The sequence below is a fragment of the Chinchilla lanigera genome, unplaced genomic scaffold, assembly GCF_000276665.1.
Source record: "Chinchilla lanigera isolate Chin_1 unplaced genomic scaffold, ChiLan1.0 scaffold00076, whole genome shotgun sequence".
Taxonomy (NCBI): domain Eukaryota; kingdom Metazoa; phylum Chordata; class Mammalia; order Rodentia; family Chinchillidae; genus Chinchilla; species Chinchilla lanigera.
Window position 1 is genome coordinate 5,442,749 of NW_004955477.1, and position 18,592 is coordinate 5,461,340.

General features: G+C 39.2%; 1 long non-coding RNA gene across 3 annotated transcripts in view; it reads left to right on the top strand.

The window, feature by feature from the left end:
* Positions 1 to 286: 286 nt before the first annotated feature.
* LOC102013717 overlaps positions 287 to 18,592 on the top strand; it is a 36,936-nt gene continuing 18,630 nt past the window's right edge. The window contains exons 1-4 of one of the 3 annotated variants that reach the window (XR_263656.2): positions 287 to 515; positions 1,452 to 1,537; positions 1,974 to 2,202; positions 5,313 to 5,438. This is a non-coding gene — a long non-coding RNA (uncharacterized LOC102013717). Of the gene's footprint in view, positions 516 to 1,451; positions 1,538 to 1,973; positions 2,251 to 5,312; positions 5,439 to 18,592 lie in introns of those variants that run through there. The other 2 variants (XR_263655.2, XR_001230818.1) reach the window with 2 other exon arrangements.

Consider the following 18,592-nt stretch of genomic DNA (forward strand, 5'->3'; position numbering starts at 1 on the left):
TGTTCTGTTTGAAATCAGCATCTCCGGGTTGCCCGAGACACCGTTTTATAGGAAGAAGTGGGATGCAGAGAGCGCCATGGGTGTTAGGGAAAAGATGATTTTTTTTGAGACTTTCCGGCCATCTTCAAATGAATCATGTCACCTTTATGATGAGCTACTGTCACACTGAAAAAAGTTTAATTTGTTTGGAAACAGTAAATTGTGACACGGACAATGCGGCTGCCAACGCGGTTGGAAAAAAACAGCACCATTTCCACACCTGATTTGCATATTTTTTATTTAAACCAAATGATTACTTTACACCACTGAGGTTGTCAACATCTGATCTAAATATTCAAAGCCCGCTCCCCAGTGTAATCTGAGAGGTCTTTATGATCTATCAGGCTGGGCGGGCAGAGTGTGTTTTCCACGCGGGGAGCGGCGGAGTCGTAACTCAGCCCTGACTGGAGGGGGCGAGGGCAGCACAGCCGTTGGGAAACCGTCTAACGAGTCTGAAACGCTGCTCATGGATGCCAGTAAGAAAGGGGCAACCAGGATTGGGAAATATGGGAGAACGAAGCTTAATCATCGTAATAAAAATCGGGGTGATAATCAGTACTTTCCCTAAGCCATTGCACATGTCAAGTCCCGCACTACATGCGGTAGATGTGCGTTCTCTCATTTAACCTGCCTGGCAGCGCTGTGTGGCTGCTGGACCTAGCAGTATCCACCGGAGAGATGCAGAAACCGGTGTGCAGGTGGCATAAAGTATCTTGTCTGAGGTCCCATGGCTCAGGACTGATGGACCTGGGATTCTTAGAAAGGAGTATTTACTGCTAGAGCTCAATTCCTGGGCCCGGAGTCTTTAGCTCCTGGATGGATACACTAAGGTGGACCATACTCTTTGGTAGAATGAGGGCATTATTTTTTATTGTGAGAATTTGCAAATTTTCTAAAAGAATAATTAATAGATATTATCAGAAATGAAGTGAGAATGAACAACAGCCAAACCCCTTGCGTTTAAAAAAAATGGATGTCGAAAGAAACTAGGCAAAACATTACGTTATTCCTTTTTGAACAGGTACTTACTACATTTCTCTCTGTAGATTCTGTATATTTAAAATTTTTATCATAAAAAATAAGAATGGAAAGAAACTCCTTAATGTAATATAAACTATTTAGCAAAATCAATAGTAAATATCAATCACTTTAAAGAGTGAAACTCTAAAGCCATTATTAAAATCAAGAGCAACAAAAGCATACAATGAACACTTGTATAGTCTTGCTCTAGAGGACATTTGTCAGTGTTTTGCTTCTTGGTGTGTACGTGTCTGTGTGTGACTTTTTTCCCAGACTATTTGAGACTACATTGCAGACACCTGTGAGATCTTACTCCCTGATTCCTAGGCAGGCCCCTCCTAAAAATTAACCTGTTGAATGGAGGGGATTCTGACTCAGTTTTTCCCAAACAGGAAATTGATCTTCTATGAACATGGAGAATCCTATTGCTTTTGGACATTTTTCCATCTTCTGAGCTGGTGCCACAGGTTCTCCCAAGGTCAGGCCCTAGGAATGACATCTCCTCCCCACCCTTTTGCTGCACCCACCTGACCCCTTCCCATTCTCCATGCTGCTGAGCCTCTGCTGTCCTACCCCCTTCCTGGTCCATGGAAATTGTGCTCCCATTGAGGGTTTCCCTGACCATCATTGCCCGGGTGGGTCCCTGAGCCCCTCCCCTCAGTGCCCTCAGAATGCTCTGCTTTACTTTAGGGGCAGCTCTTTCCTGATCTGATTCTCTCAATGGGTAGCACACTCCATATAGAGAAAGGTGACCCATTCATCTTTGAATCTTCTTCAGCATGTGATATAGCAGTGTACATATAGTAGGTGCTTAGTAAACACTCATAGAACTGTCTGGATATACTTGTTGTAGATAAGTTATCACAGTTACTCTGGAGTTTAGATATTAGATATATATTTTTTTGTTGTTACAGGAAAAAGAAATCACTCAAACTAATTCACAGGTACAAACAAAATAATCCAGAGCACTGGGAATGTTACCGGCATATCAGACAGCAGAACTCAAAGACAGAAGCACTTTCACTTCTCTTAAACACCATCTAATGAAAAGAGCTGACTGTGTTGCGAAGTCATGGAGGCCATTCAGCACCCACAGTTATCACCACTCCATCTGTCCACAATGGGCATTTTAAGTCATATGAGGTAAAATGAAACAGTATTAAAATGAAAGTCATGATTGACAAAACTATGGAAGAGGGAAGATTTTTTCTTGGGAAGTGCCTGTAACATGGAAAGAATGCCACAGAGCAGAGGCTGTTAGCAGCCAATGGTTCAACAGTTACATTATTATACCCAACTGCCAAAGTGGTAGAAAAAGGCAGTAAATGAAGCAGTTGAGAGGAACAGAGCCCATTTAGAAGGAGAAAAATACATTGTATTTCTGAATGCAACAGCTGCATGTGAGTGTAACAAGAGCCTGGCTCAAATTATAGCTTTGGATTCTGCCCCCTTTGCGGTATCTAATCTGCTCCCCCAAGACTGGCACAGGAGGGCAGTGGATGCATCAAGGACATTTTCCCCAGCAGGAGAATGTGGCAGCTGCTTGTCAAGCAGCTGCATCATGTGGATTTCAGGTCAGGGTGCATAGGAACACAGCCTTTTCCGTGGCGCACTGCAGGGGAAGTTAATGTCAGCCTGTGCCAGCCTGCTGGCTCTCCCTGGCAAAACCCTCTGAGATGACCCCATTCTGTACAGCTGCAAGGCAAGGGCTTGTGGTTTTTTTGCTTTTTTTTAAAGACATAAACAGTCTGTTCCTTCTCTAATGGGGCTGAGAGAGGAAGGACTTTCAGTCAGTAACACATGAATGGGAAAGAACAATCACCATGTTGCAACATGTCCTTGGTGTTCATTTTGCCATCCTGGGCAAACATTGCCCCAGAGAGAGACCCTGGAGCCCTGTCACTCCTCAGAATGGCACACTTATAAGACAGAAAGGGATAATTCTCAGCATGCAGACACATGACACTGCCCAAAGCAATGATTAAAAACTTTTTGCAGTTGGATCCTGCCAGGCTAATCATCCCTGCTTTCCTTTGTTGGTGGGCTAAAGGACACATGAGACTAGAGGATCAGAATTAAGATGCAGAGAAGTGTTATGGGAACAAGAACCATGTGATAAGATGCTCTGATCAGCATCCCCTCCCTGGGATGCCCAGTCCCAAGTCATTTTCATCTCATTCAATCCTGTGAGGAGGTTGAAGCTGGACTCACCCTTTTTTTCAACGAGTAGGAACATGATACCCAGTAGCAAACTTAAATCCTCTAAGCCATTGTGGTTGGTTGGGAAGAGGGCACATGATCAGATCAGGCCAAGGAAAGTGCTCCGCTTCTGATCAAACCAGGGCCAGGAAAACCCTCCTTGAGATGTTGCCAGGACCTTCTGGGAAGACCCTCTCTTTATCTGAGAAGGAACATACAGGTTGGGCCAGAAGGTGTCTTGCTGCCGGGGTGGAGGAAAAACTTGAAACAACCTAAGCACGGCCGTCTGAGTCATGAAGGAAAAGGTAAAAGCTCTATACCATTGTTTACCCTAAAACCTAAAGCTGATTCAGCCCTTGGACTTTCCCACTGCATGATCTAGTCAATTCTTTTAGCTTGAGTTGAACTGGAGTCCTGTGGAAGCCTCTGAAATCACGTTTAAATATTTGCTTCATGTTTTGTGCCTCTTATGAGGATATGAGCTCTGTTAAACAGGGACTTTGCCTTACTCATTTTTATTCTCAGCTCCAAGAACATTTCTTACAATCAGTGAGGTGCCTAGTGCCTTTTAAGGTGAGGAGTGGGAACAAGGAAGTATAAGAATGGCTGGGAAAGAGAGGACTTATGTTGGGAGATACGGACCTATGGTGGGAGATACAGACCTATGGTGGGAGATACGGACCTATGGTGGGAGATACGGTTTTTGCAAATTTCGAATCTATCCAGTGCCACTGACACCAGGCTGTCCTGTGTATAACAGAAGCAGAACTGCCCCTCTCTGTAGATGTGGCTAGCCAGCTCTTCAGGCAGAACTGGCACTCCTAAGATCTGTTTCTGCGAGAGCAGCCAGAAGGCTTTGTTTCCCTTCATTATGACGTTATGGATATCTAAGGACACCTGAGCCAGCTGGGACTGAATTGTCTCCAAGCACAAAAATACTTGACTCCAGAAGGATTATGGTAGTGACCCAGCAAAACTTGTCAGTTAGTTTTCTAGGGCTGTGTAACAAATTTCTACAAGCTGGGCCACTGAACACAGCAGAAACATATTCCCTTATTGCTCCGAAAGCCAGAAGTCCAGAATCAAGTTGTCAGCAAGGCCATGCTCCCTCAGGACCCTCTAGGAGAAGAATCTATTTTTCACATCTTCCCTTTTCTGATACTGGAGATGTCCCTTGGCTGGTGGCCAAATCACTCCAACCTGTGCCTCCATCTTCACATCTAAGCATCTGCATCAGATGTCCCCTACCTCTTTCATAAAGATACTTGTGATAAAATGTAGGTCCATAGGGACAATACAGTGTGAGATCTTCCCATCTAGATCCTTACCCTAACCAAAACTGTTGCCTTGTAGTGTAACATTCTTTTCTGTTATTTAAAGTAATATTTACAGGTGAACATTTGATGTTGACTTCTTTTGGGGAGTAGTTTTTAGCTTTTCATAGATCCTTGCCAGAGACAGAATAAGAAGGGATGGAAGAGCTAGGTGGTTGTCCAGGCCCCAGGTACACAGAGAATGAGTAGCATGGAATTTATCACAACCCAATCTTCACAGTGTGGATTTCTTGAGGTCTTTGGGATACCAATGGGATGAAAATGCCAAGGATTTGCCTACAATTTCTCAGATTCAGTGTCCATGGCAGCCTCCTGCCTTCAAGCCTACTCTATGTCCAGTGGAGTTGAGGTTACTCAGTCCAATCCTACCTTGTAAGAGTTGGAGGCAGTAGAGTGATGTGTAGCAGAGAGCAAAGGCCAAAGGGGCTCAGGCATGCAGAGAAGCTAGGTGGTAAGGGGTTGGCAAAGTGGTTCAAGCAAAGAGCACTTCATAGCTGCCTCCTCACTGTAAAAGTGGGCAGAGAATGAGCCATAGAATGCTTTCAGCAACTATACTATGACAGCTGCCCTCTCTGCTCTTCCTTTGAGTCACAGAAAGGTCTTCTAGGATGTAGATAGAGGGTAAAGAGGTAATCTACATAAAACTGCATGGCAGACAGAACTTGTCCTTTAAAAGCCATGACTGATGTATCCACCTCCTCTCTTTCTCATCCTCATCAGGTCGGTGAACACCAGGATGGCAGGAGGGGCCAGAGACAGGAGATACCTGAGCAGGGCTTGTTGATGAGGGAGCAGGTTGCACTAGACCAAACTTCAGCAGCTCAGCTTACTAATAGTGTAACCTCAGGCAAGTTACTTTCCCTTTTAATTCAGATCTAAAACAGAGATAATGATATTGTATAGATCACTAGGTGAGTGAGACAATAGAATGAAATAACACAAGTACTGGGCTAAGAACAATGATATGCAAATACCGAGAACTTAACTAATAGGTGCTGTGACTATGGCTGGTGGGAGATCGGAGGTCCCGACCAATGATTCTGAGTGTTGACTAAGCACCAGCCAAGGGCAAGGTCCTGGAAGAAACCCAAAGAAGACTGTGCAGTATGTGCTCTCCAGCCACTCAGGCTGGATGGGACAGTGCATGAATATGTAGAAATTTTAGCAGCAATAGCTGAACAAATCTATAGTACTTGGCTCTATTCACTATTCTAAATCTACCAACTTCTTACTGCTCTCCATTCCCACTGTAATCAAAGCTTCCAGCATTTCTAACCTGGGCCATCATAACAGCCTTGAGATAAGTGAGTCCTTACTAAGCCCCTCTTCCTCACAGTGGCTAGTTTGGTCCTTTGGAAATGCAAATTGGTATTACTTTCCTTTCAGTAGTCTCCAGAGATATCCCCTTTCCCTTTGCAGGCAGATTAAGAATTTCTACCTGGGCTCATGGGGACCCTACCTAATCTCCCATCATCTTCCCTTGTCATGCTAGCTTTCTTTCAATCTCATCTTGTCTATGGTCCTCCACCTTCAGCCTCGCTGTCCACCTTGCTCCTCCTCACCACAGTGAGCACCTCTCTACCACAGGGTCCTTGCAGTGACTCTCTTCTGCCTGGCTCCTGCTCTCTCTCATTTCTGGACAGAACTGGGGCTCATTCCCTGTTCTCCCCACTCTCTTCTTTTAGCAAAAATGCCTTCCTGATTACCTTGATTTAAAAAGGTGATACCCTTCCCTTGTTTGCAGCAATTCTTTGCCTGCCTCTGTCAGTATCTAACATGATATTTATTGTTTGTTTTCCATTTGTTGCTCTCAAATAGAGTATAAACCTCCAAAAATCTAAGACTCATTTTTCATGGTTTAGGCCATTAATCCAATAAAAAGTTGTTGAATGAATATTTTAATGCCAAGGTACAATGTTCATCCATTTAGACAGCCATTAAGCTTTTTGCTTTGTCTTTGTGTACTGGAGATTGAACGCAGCACCTTGAGCATGCTGGGCAAGCACTCTACTACTGAGCTACAGCCTCAGCCCCCAACCATTAAACTTTTATGAAGCCCAGATCTTGCTCTCAAGTGAGCTTCAGTAGGTGAATAAATTGTAAAATGAATGAAGACAGCATTCAGGAAGATAAAAGGAAGGAAATCTTCCATCAGTGGAGGAGAGGGATTCCCAGAGGTTCTTGACACAAGGCAGGTTAGTGGTCAGAGGGATTTAATGGTCTTAAATCAATAAGACACCCGCACTCTTACTACATGTGAGGGGTTGAGGCAGACACAGAGATATTGGAAAATAATCCAACATTACTAGAAACATAAAAAAGGATACTTTTGGGGGTAAGTCAATTTCATACTGAAATCAATATTTACCCATAAAGTAGTCTGAATGACCTTTATTGGGAATATATTCATGGTTGAGCAGCTCACGCAAAAGTTGTTTTATCTTTTTCTGTATTCTTCATAACATATGCCTATAGCCCTACAGAGACAACACTCACGTTGATGATTTCTGCTGAAGAAGCCATTGGCTCAAGCATGGAAAAGGCAGATACACAAAGAACTGAGTGACAACCCACGAAATCTGCCTGGCATCTGGGGAACTTCAGAACCAAATTTTTCTCTTTAAGAAGCCATGAAGAATATAATCTAAATGTGAGATACAGGGAAACCTCATTAATTCAGATATTTCTATTCTCAATGTGTGACCACTTGAATTTTATCACAGTAATGGAAAATTCGCAAAGCAAATTAATATAAATAAGATTAGAGAAGGAATGTTTAAGCTACTGAAGAGAACAAAGTGTTTCCATGCATTCATAAACAAAATTGATAGGTTAATTAAAATATCTTCTCATTATTAAAGACACCTATTGCCCATATGCTTAATCACATAAGTGTATTTGAAGGTAAATAAATTTTGTTTTTCATGAAATAGTTCTGTGACTCTAGAAATGGAGGTTTTTCTGATCATTCAGTACTCAGAATCACTTTCCATATCACTGTAATATTTTCTCTTTTGTGTTCTTAATATGCTTTCTTGAACATTTTTGTGTTGCATGTTTTTGGTTTTGTTTTCAGCTCAGCTTTATTGACCAGTTGATGAACATTAGAGCTACTCATAGTTTAGAAGAATTGAGTTCTGAAGTTCCCCAGGGGCCTCGCAGATTTCATGGGTCTTCACTCAGCTCTTTGTGTATCTGCCTTTTCCATGTTTGTGCCATGCCTGAATACGCTGGTTCTGAATATTCCAGGTGAATCCTTGGGGTTTTTACTTTTCTTGGGTAGATAGATACCTAACAAAGGAATGGCTGCATCACACAGTAGGTGAGTGATAAGTTTGTAAAAAAAAACTGTCACACTCTTTTCTGAAATGTTTGCATCATATCTTATGCTTACTAGAAATGTACAACACTTTGTAATTTCACCTTTTAAAATTTTAATTATTTCAATATGACACTGTCATAATTACTATAACTTTTTAGTAAGTCTTGATAGCAGGTATAGTAAGCCCTCCAATTTTTTTTATAAAAATTGTTTTGGATATTCTTGGAATCCATTTGTCCATTTAAACCAAAAAAGCCTGCTTGAATTTTAGTTGTTAGTATGTTATAAATGTAAATATATTTGAGGATGATTGATATCTCTTCCTTTCACTCTGCTTTAATTTCTCTCAACAATGTTTTAAGATTTTCAGGATACAGGTTCTTTATATATACTGTCATATTTATCCTGAAGAATTTCATGTAATTATACTTTTGTAAATGATGCAAGGTGCCAACTTTTCAGTGCTAATATAAGAAATGCAACTGATTTTATGTCAGTCTCCCACTTGCTAATCTGATTAGTTCTGATACAAGTTTTTGTAAATTCTTTAGGATGTTGTACAAAGAAAATCACAATCTCTATAAACAGTTTCATTTCTTCTTTTCCAATCTGCAATTGTTTTCTTGTTCGCGGTTTATTTTTGTCTTACTGGACTGGCTGGCACAACCTTGAATACACGAGATGAGAGTACACCTCATCCTTGCCTTGTTGCTGACCTTAGGGGGAAAAATTCAGCTGTTACTTTGATGTTAGCTGTGAGGTTTCATAGATGTCCTTTATCAGACTGAGAAAATTCACTTATACTTCTTTGATATGGAAGTTAATAAATATAAAAAAGAAATAAAATTCATAATTAGATGTTAAATTTTTTTTCAAAATTATTTTCTTCTTTTCTTGAGATAATCATATGCTTTTTCTTTTGTGGGTTCATTTATGTAGTAAATTGTATTAACATTTGAATGTTAGATCAGTTTTATGATTTTAAGATAATTTCAGCCCAGTCATCATGAATTCTTCCTTTGGTAAGTTGCTGCTTTATATTTGACAATATTTTCTTCAGAATGTGTGAGGGTGGGTGCATGTGTGCTGACATATCTGTTTTTATGAAGCAAAATGGTTTGAAATGTTTTTCCCCAAGGCAACACTAATATTGTTTGATATGAGAGTGATTCTCGCAAAATTAGTTAGAAAGTCTTTTTTCTGTTTCTTCTTTAAATGCTTGGTAAAATTTGAAAGTGATGGCATCTTGGCCTCCACATGTGTGTATAGAACTCTTCAGCTCATTTCATTTTTGTTGAGAGAGTTTTAATAGTTTATGTCTTTAAAGAATTTTTTCCAATCCCATCTAAGTTGTTAAGTTTAGTGGTATAAAGGTTCTCATGATATTCCCACATTATGTTTTTAATGCCTGGAAGATCTATCTCAGTGTCCTCTCTTTCATTCCTGATATTGGCAATTGATGTCTTCTGTGTTTTTTCCTTTGCTCACTTTGGCTAGACATTTATTGATCTTCTCAAACAATTAGCCCATTTTATCTCTTTTCTTTTTTTCTAAGTCATTGATTTCTGCTCTAATATTCATTATTTCCTTCCTGTTGCTTTAATTTCCTTTATTTCTGGTGTTTTAATTTGGAAGATTCAGTGACTGCTTTGAATTCATTCCTGTTTCTAACATTTTGGATGCTGTTGTTCTATAATTGTGAATTTAATCAAGTTGGTTGATAGTGTTCTTTAAGTTTTCCAGATACTACAGATTTTTTTTTTCATCTTATTCAGTTAGTTACTGAGAGATGGCTGTGGAGCTCTTCAGCTACAAATGTGTGTTTTCCTATTTCTTATTTTCGTTCTACTAGGTTTAGCTTTTGATATTTTCTGTCTTTTTTATTAGATTTATACACCATGAGTATTTTTCTTTTTTCTTCTTCTTCTTTTTTCTTTTGCAATCAAACCACAACCTCACTGTTGCCCAGGCAGGGATCGAACTCACAACCTTGCTCTTACCAGGCGGGCACTGTGCCACTGAGCTATGTCCCCAGCCCCATACTATTCTTTATACACCATAAGTTTATACATCCTAAGTATTATTTATGCACCATGAGTATGCATTATTAAATAATTAACCCCTCTACCATAATGAAATACCTCTGCTTATTTATTTATTTATTTATTTTTTGTCTTTTTGAGACAGGATCTCTCTATGCAGTTCAGGCTGGCCTTGATCTCACTTTGCAAGCCAGGCTGGTCTCAAATTCACAGTGATCCTCCTGCCTCAGCCTCCCAAGTGCTGGGATTACAGGCATGCACCACCATGCCTAGCAATACCTTTATTTAAAGCAAGCTTCAAAAAGATCGAATTGATTTCATATGGCTTTACTGTATCCTAACATAAACCTCCCAAATACTTAAAAGTAATAGAAAACTCAAGACCCAACACTGTAAAATTCCGAACAACTGGTGTCCAAGCAAAAATTACCATACATGCAAAGAAGAAAGAAAACACAATCCATAAACAGAAGTAAAAATCAATAAATAGTAACAGAGCCCAAAATAACAGAATTAGCAAAAAAATATGTTAAGACAATTATTATAAACATTCTTTGTTCATTTAAGAAGATAGAGGAAACCATGAACATGATGAGAAGAACAGAAAAATTAAAAGACCCAAATCAAACTGAAAGATAGAAAGTAATATCTGAAATGAAAACTACACTCAAAATTATCAACACCTAAGCACTGGAGAAGAAAAGATTAGTGAGTGAATTTGAATGTAAATGGGGAAACCTGGCTCCTACATCCACAATTTGCTATGTAATGGCCCAGTTCCAGTGTATGTGTTCAGAGATATCACATACTACCTGTTTACCTGCATCTCCTAGGAAGCAGCTTTATCAACTAACGTACATTGCTTAGGCACAGGTTTTTTTTTCTGCCCTTAATCCTTCAAATTCTACTCATTTCCAGAGTAACTTAGGTCAGCACCTGCTCTGCCCCATCCCCTTCAGTGGTATTGTTTTATGTATTTCTAATACAGTTAGAGTTAGGTACTTTCTTACTTTCTGCATTACTTCCTGGGATCTCCTGACCTCCTAACTGGTATTTCCAGTGTTCTTACATTAATTTTCATTCTTGGTGCTGTAAAGTCTTACAGACTTTGACAAATGCCTTATAGTATCATACAGAATGACCTCAGTACCCTAAAAAACCTTTTGCTCTTCATTCATTCAATTCTCTCATCTCCCCCATAAATCTCTGACAATCATAGGTCTTTTCATTACTGCCATAGTTTCGCCCTTTCTAGAATGGACATAATACAATAGGTAGCCTTTTCAGAGTGACTCCTTTACTAAGAAAAATGTATTTGAAGTGTCATCCATGTCTTTTTGTGGTTTTCTCATTAAATGCACCTATAATATTTAGGGTTGTTCCTTTTGTGCTCATACGATGTGAAGTTTTTCAATCGAAACAACCACTTCATAGAACAGTTAGATGTTCAAGCTCCTGGCACTGAACATATAGCAGAAGAAATCCACCACAACCCTCACATCACCTCCCAGCCTACCATCTTCAGGAACAAAGGACAAGGAGCATCTCTATGATCAGGAGCAGAATTAGTGTCATGGAAGATGGCTCTAAAAATAACCAGAAAGTCCACTTCAGAGGAAACAGATTATTCAGACAGTCTCAGACAAAAATGAAAGACCTCTCATTGCTTGAATGAGAATAATTTGCAGGAAAACAGTACAGTGTGTAAAGCAATAACTCTGAGCTAAGGATAAAGATGAATTAGTCCATCCTGAGGAGATGATCTCAGGAAGGTCGTATTAGTTAAGCTGCCTGAACAAATCAGTAACAATGGCTTACAATAGAAGACATCTCCGGAAATGATTTTGAAAGACTGTTTATCCTCTTTGCATACATTAAGTTCCTTTCTAAAAGTTTTAATTCTTTTCATATACTTGAAAAGAAAATAACTTCCTGCATATGAAAAATATTAGTATTAAATGTGTCTACATTTAAGTCTCAAAAGGAATCAGAATGCCATTAGAGCCTACCATCACTCACAGAAATACATGACTAGGTGTTACTCTGAAATTAGAAAATTTACTTTTTACCTAAATATACTCTTATAAATAGTTTATTGTTTGCCTCATTATTACTGCTTACAAGTAAAAGAAGGTATTTAAATTGAAATGTTTAAATCTTCTAAATTTTCTGAAACTATCACCTCTAAAATGATCTTCCAGTTTGAGGAATAATTACAAACCATGCTAGTATATATGTTATGAGACACCATCTCATTATCTCTTAATGAGATAAATATAGCTTTATCAAGTTACTTCATGTAGCTATTTGTGAGTATGATGTATACTAGAATGCGACAGGAATCTCATCAAGTTTATTCCTGAGTTTTATTTTCATGTTCATAAGTACTGAGGAGTGGTGACATAAATGAGTAGATTATCACAAAGTAGCATTTTAATGATCAGTCAGCTTTTGTTGATTAGATGTTAGCTCTTCGGTCAATTTTGTTGAAAGCAAAAGTCGTTGATGACCGTCTGATTTGCAAGAAAGATTTACTACTTTCTCAAAACTTGGGGAAAAGAGCAAAAACACACTGAAACATATTCAATAACTATTAAGTGCACTTCTCACTCTTTCACTGCGAGGCTTCAAGCCACCATAATCAAAAACCTGAGCTACTGATTGAAACCATTAAATTTTATGGACATAGCCTACAAACACCCTAAATCAACCCTAGAGCAAAGTCAATTCTTGTTATCAAATAAATATGTCAAATCAGATTTACTTTCTTTTTTTTTTTTGAGACAGGGTCTCACTATGCAGTTCAGGCTGGCCTTGAGCTCACTTTGTAGCCCAGGATGGTCTCGAATTCGAAATGATCCTCCTGCCTCAGCCTACCGAGTGCTGGGATTACAGGTGAGCGCTACCATGACCAGCTCTTCTTTATTTGTTTTTTCTTTGCAAATTTACTTTCTACTACCTAACTTCATTTTTCAGTTTTTAAATGAGAGTGTTATTTCACATATATTAGCTTCCCTGGCTGTCAAGACAAAGTATATGACTGTGCGGCTTCAAGCAACAGAAATTTATGATCTCACAGTTTGTGGGGCTGCAAGTCCAAGGCATCACCAGGGTCAAACCTCCTTTCAACTCTGGATCATTGCCTCTTCCTACATCTGGCAATTGGCTAGAGATCTTTGGAGTTCACTGTCATGTAACTGTACAACTTTAATTTCTGTCTTTGTCATTCTGCAGAGTTCTTCCTGGGCATCTGTCTTTTCATGGTTGTTTTCCTAGAAGAATCAAAATCATAATGAATTAGGGCCTCCCTACTTCAGGACAAATTATCTTAATCCATTATACTTACAAAGATCCTAATTCCAAATAACATCATAAACTGAAATCCTGAGGATTAGAGTCTTAATGCATTTTCGGGGGTGGGTAGGGAAGGGGATACAATTCAACCCCAAATAACATATTAGGAATATTTTTTAAATCACCAAAAAGTAAATTACTGAATCCACCTCACAGGTAATTAAACTCTGTTAAGATTTAAATAATTTGGATCTGCAGAAATTTACTTGTGTATTAATTTTTAGAACAAAATAAATCAGCATGCCATGTCTCATTACTTAATTTGTACTCATACAATGGTATGCAGCTAAAATTGTAAGTAATTATGCTTAATAATTAACTAACATGTAACTACAATTACAACTGAGTTACAGTGTAAGGGGGAAAATTCCTGGCATCTCTCAGTAAACGTGTTTACATACTCATGTGTCAATTGCTGGTATTTGGCTCTGAGGCATAATTAAAACTTAGATATAAAACCAGTCATTAATTCCAATATATTTCACCATTAAATTTGTCCTAAGTGTTTAATTAGAGTGAAAATAATACATTTTCCAAATCTAATCTTCCCAATAGCTGCCTTATTCTATTTTTTTGTTGTTGTTGCCAAGAGGTTGAAAATATAAAACTTTTTGAGTTGCAGTGAGAATGTTTCTGAAAATAACGAATAACTACATGATTTGAACTGGACAGGAATTGACCATTTGCTATGGTTTGAATGATGGTGTTCCCTCCAAAACTCTGTTGAAAATCCCCCAATAGTCTTAAGAGGTGTGGATTTCAAGAGATGAGTAAGTCATGAGACCAGCAATCTGACCAGTGGGACTTGAACTATTATCTCAGGGTTCCAGGTCAGGGGATCTCTTTCTTGCCCTTCCATCCCCTCTGCCATGAGAAAACAGTGTTCTTTGGGGCTGGATAATGCAGAAACTCAAGTTACATGATTGAATACTCATCATAGAGTAATGGTAATAAAGACAGTATGATACTGAGAAAAGGATGGAGAGGAGATGAGTAGAACCAAACAGACCAGGACCAAATCCTCATATGTATCATCAGTAGGCTTTGGACAGACTTACTAAGGGAATTCTATGGCTAGAGAAAATTCTTTTCGAACAAGTGGTGCTGGAATAACTGGCGATTTATACATTAAAAAATGGACATTAACACTTTGCATCTTCATACCAATCATATTACTAGACTCTAAAAAAGACTAGGTTTAAATGCAAAGCCTAAAACTAAGAAACTTGTAGAAAAAAAGTATAAGGTAAATTTGATGATTTTAGTTTAGGGAGATATTCTTAAAAAACAAATATTTGAATAAAGGTAAACAATAATAAATTGGCCTTAATCAACATCTAAAAATTTTCACATTTGAAAGACACTTGTAAGAATATAACAAGTCAAATCATACAATAAAGGAAAATATCATATATTGGGTGTGATATACAGAGAGAACCTGAGGGACAATATATATCTTTTGACATATATATTATTTATATTACACATGATATATTATACATATATGAATATATCTGCCAAAAAATTATATTCAAAATACATGGAGAACTTTTGAAATCTAGTAATAAAAGACAAACAACCCAAAGTAAAATGAGCAAAACTTGAAGCATATGCTTCACCAAACAAGCAAAGATGGAAAAGATGCTTAGCACCCATAGTCACCCAGGAAATGAGACACTGGTACACACCCATAGGATGAGCCACATTAAAAAGAACAATATCCAGATTCTGGCAAGGATGTTAACAACGGGAATGTCACACTTTTGGTGAGGATGTGAGATGGGGAAGCCACTCTGGTAAACTGTTGGGTGGTTGCTTTAAAAGTTGAGCATATACTTAACTGTGTCACTTGGTCATTTCAAAAGTATGCATTTGCCCTGGAGAACAGAAACCTGGACACAAATATTCATACGCTCCTTAATTAGATAAGTTCAAAAACAGAAACAACCCAGATACTCATCAGTGGGGGGATGGATGAAAAAATGTGACATGGCCACACAATGTAATACGTATTACAGAGCAATAAAAAGGAACAAACTATGGAGACTCTCAAAAGCATTATACTGAGTGAAAGAATCCAGACACAAAAGACTATGTACTATATTATTACATTTATGTAAAATTCCAGAAAAATCAAACACATTCATCATTACAGAAACAAGATGAGTGGTTACCAAGGGACAGAGGAGGGGATGAGAATGAATTTGAAAAGAATAGAAGGAAGTTTTTCCTGATGAAAACATTCTATATCTTGAATGTGGTAGTAGCTTTAGGGGTACATACATCTGTTAAATGTTCTCATGTTGTACACGTAAAATAAATGCAGTTTATTGTGTGTGTATATATACACACACACACACACACACACACACATATATATATAATAGCTCGATACAATTGACAGAAAATACTAACACAGGGGGCAATTTAATAGGACTTCTACTAGCAAAATAGAAAAATCATTTGATTGGTGGTAAAGCATGGACCATATTTTAAAAATTAAAACATAATCCAACTAAACCTCTAGATCTAATGACTAATCTTCAAGGAATACAATGGGCAGAAAAAAACAGACTAAGAAATGGGTGTGCAGGCTGAGGGAGCTTCTGTAGGATAAATGATTCTGTTTCTTCAACAAATTATAGAGGAGAAAAGTATGAATTAAAGTAGAGTTAAGAGATTTATCAGTGAATTGCTATGTATTGACCTTATATGAACCTTTATTCAAACAAAAAACTGTAAACAGCTAGAACCCAAAGCAGAAATTCAAATCCTGAATATTTCATATTAAAGAATTACTGCTAACTTTTAAAGTATGATAATGATACTGTGATCATGGTTTTAAAATGGTATTTTAGCTTGATACATACTGAAGATTTTATGGATAGCATGATATATCTAGGATTTGTTTCAAAATATTCTATGGTGGTTTCAGGGAGAGGTATAGTTGTAACAATGCTAAACTAAAATGTATGCATATTTTAACTCATTTACTCCTCACAACACACCTGTGGGGCAGACCAAATTGCTATACCCGTCTTACAAATAGGGGACCTGAGGCCAAGAAGTTAAGGAACCAACCCGTGTGGTTTCGAACTCCATGCGGTTCCAAAGGCCATTGTGTGAGTTTTCTGCTTGCTGCTTAGTATGTCTGTCTCAATTATATATCCTCAAACTAGAGAAATAACAACTGACAGGTTTAGAGAATCTTTGATCCCACTGTAGTATGGACCTGCACTAAAGGTCTACTGATCAGCGGCCTCCCATAAGCACCTACGCTGTGGGCCACAGTGATGTTTCAGGTCTCCTGGAATGAGTATTTGTGCCACAGACAGTTTCTAGTAGTCCCTGGCTAATCTGTTTATGTTTGTTCCCCTCTTACACACTTATCCTGATAAAAGGCTGTAGGACCCCTTGGGGAAGGCCAGGACAAAGATGAACAGAATCCAATTTTTGGCAACCGCATTGGGGTCCCACTTCAAGAGGACCCAGCTTCTTCTTCATTTCAGGGGTTTTCTGTCTGTAGACTGGTTCAAGTCTTGGAATTGATTGAGAGGCCATGACCCTATTTTTAGGATTCAGATTAGACTTCTGCTACTTGATCAAGAACTTTTCTGCTTATATAAGCAAATAAAAGTATTGTAGGTGTCCTATTTCACTTCTAGGAGGCCCAGATGAATTGACTAATCCTAAACGTTTGTGGAAGTCAAAGTATTCTGCTACTGGCTTTGGCCCTGCTGTTCATCTCAGTCACTATGTCCACCTACCTTTGCATTATGGTTTAGATTTTAAAAATGTGCCCCTGTCTTGGTTACTGTTCTCTAGTTGTTCAGACAAAATATCTGACACCCAAAATTAAGGAAGGAAAAGTTTATTTAGCTCACAGGTTTCAATCCATACTCGGCTGGCTCCAAGGCAGAGTGGCACATGGCAGAGGGCAACAGTTCATGGCAGTGGAAGACAGCAAAGCAACAAGAGCAAAAGGGAGGAGTGGTGGCAAGCAGCCTCTTTCTCTCCCTTACATAGGCAAACTATCTGCCCCAGGGCGGGTGTAGCACTCACACCCATGAATCAATCCTAAACTCTAAAACTCCACCCCATGACTGCATGTGTCTTTGGGGGGACACCCTGACACAAACCATAACACCCCTAAAGCCTCATGCCCTCATAGGTGGAGCTTTTGGAAGGTGATTGAATTACCGGGGCTTATACCTGACTTGTTAAGCAGTAGAATCTGGTTGGAAGAGTTGGGTCACTGAGACAGCAATCTGGAAGGGTTTATCTCTTCCCAGCTCCTTCCTTCACTGCTTCCTGCTGCCATGCCATGAGCTTTGTCTCCTCTGCCATGCACCTCTGTCATGCTACCCAGCTTAGGAGCCACCTGACTATGGACTGAAACCTCTACAAATTGTGAGCAGAAATAAACCTTTCCTTCTGTAATTGTGGTGTTGGGTACTGTGCCTCAGCAGTGAGAAAGCAAGAACCTGGAATCTGGTTGCTATCTCCTTGCTGTGCAGGATCCAGTTTCTCCCTCTGCATTTAGGTTTCTGAAAGAGGAATCACAGAACTGTTCCAGAATGCCAGCAGGACCCCTTCCAAATTTATGTCTCACAACTGTGGTGAAAGGTAACCTCTCAGTGTAAAGTTAAAGGGTCTCAAATGACAAAGCCACTCTCCCTAAGCCCAGGAATCCCTCCCTGTACAGTAAACCCAGGTAGGTATGGCCTTTCCAATTTGCTCTTTGTGGACACCTCTTGCCACATGCTCCAACCACCCAATCAAACAAGTCCTTTCTAATTCCCCAAACTGCAACATTAAATGCAGAATCTCTGTTTAGTGAGACTGAATTGAATTCATATCAATAAATTCAACCTGATCTAACATTACACTCCTTTTGCACCTTTTGTGATCAGATAGCCTGTGGCAGAATCCAGAAAGAGGCACACACTGCTGTAGAATAGCAAAACCATGAAAAGGAAGTAGGCTCCTTCTACTGGCATCTCCATTGTGTTACTCTCAAAATGAGCATCTGGCTTGGGGAGGTTTGAGTGTGCTCACAACCTGAGCAGCTGGGCTGCAGAAGACTTTGCAAATGAAACTGACCAAGGGAATCCATGTTCTCTCTGACTTGGGGGCGGGGTGCTTCTGCACACTTTCTCCTACACAGGAGATAAAATCCCACCAGCTAACACTTTTCAGCAGGAAATGCCCTGAGAATGATGGTAAGCCAGTGCCCTTGCTTACCCTGGGGGTTTAGGAAAACTGCTCTAGGTAGAAAGAAG